Genomic DNA, 1,385 nt, shown 5'->3' with positions numbered 1-1,385 from the left:
ACTGGACTGTCCTGTTATCAGATACTGACTGACTGAACTGTTCTCAGATACTGACTGACTGAACTGTCCTGTTCTCAGATACTGACTGACTGAACTGTCCTGTTCTCAGATACTGACTGGACTGTCCTGTTCTCAGATACTGACTGAACTGTCCTGTTCTCAGATACTGACTGAACTGTCCTGTTCTCAGATACTGACTGGACTGTCCTGTTCTCAGATACTGACTGACTGAACTGTCCTGTTCTCAGATACTGACTGGACTGTCCTGTTCTCAGATACTGACTGACTGAACTGTCCTGTTCTCAGATACTGACTGGACTGTCCTGTTCTCAGATACTGACTGAACTGTCCTGTTCTCAGATACTGACTGACTGAAATGTCCTGTTCGCGTGTTGCTTTTTAACAGCGCAGCAGTGCAAGAATGTGACAATTTGACCATGTGACCGCGGCAACGCGGGAGAGCGGCAGTGCGGAAATAGGCTGTCTCTAAGACAAACTCTAACCTTAACCAGCTCCTTAACAGCGCCTAAACTTAACCGTTCTAACCTTAACCAACTCCGAAACAATGCCTAACCTTAACCTTAACCTTAACCATGCCTAACCTTAACCATAGAAAGAATATTGCCATTCTCTAAGACAAACTCTAACCTTAACCAGCTCCTTAACAGCGCCTAAACTTAACCGTTCTAACCTTAACCAACTCCGAAACAATGCCTAACCTTAACCTTAACCTTAACCATGCCTAACCTTAACCGGCGAAAGAATACATGTTAAAAAAAAAATCACGTTAAAAAAAAAAAAATTTATGGGATTCAAACTCGTCAACAATGGGCCACAGGATCACAGGACCGCTGCTCTGCCAGGTGAGCTGAAGCGCCGAATGAAAATCATGGCCGATTAGGACGGTTACATAATTCCGCAAGCTCTGCCGCTCCGCTCGCTCTGCCGCTCCGCTCTGCGGTTGCCGCGCCTGCCGCGGGGCATGGCGCAGCCAATCAGGGAAAACGCGAAAGCAAAAGCAGCACTGCTGCGCTGTTATTAAACAATAGGCGTCCTGTTCTCAGATACTGACTGAACTGTCCTGTTCTCAGATACTGACTGGACTGTCCTGTTCTCAGATACTGACTGAACTGTCCTGTTCTCAGATACTGACTGACTGAAATGTCCTGTTCTCAGATACTGACTGAACTGTCCTGTTCTCAGATACTGACTGAAATGTCCTGTTCTCAGATACTGACTGAAATGTCCTGTTCTCAGATACTGACTGACTGAACTGTCCTGTTCTCAGATACTGACTGAACTGTCCTGTTCTCAGATACTGACTGAACTGTCCTGTTCTCAGATACTGACTGAACTGTCCTGTTCTCAGATATTGACTGGACTGT

The sequence above is a fragment of the Notolepis coatsorum genome (assembly GCF_963971535.1).
Source record: "Notolepis coatsorum genome assembly, chromosome: 4".
Lineage (NCBI taxonomy): Eukaryota > Metazoa > Chordata > Actinopteri > Aulopiformes > Paralepididae > Notolepis > Notolepis coatsorum.
Note: the sequence above shows the minus strand (reverse complement) of the source record.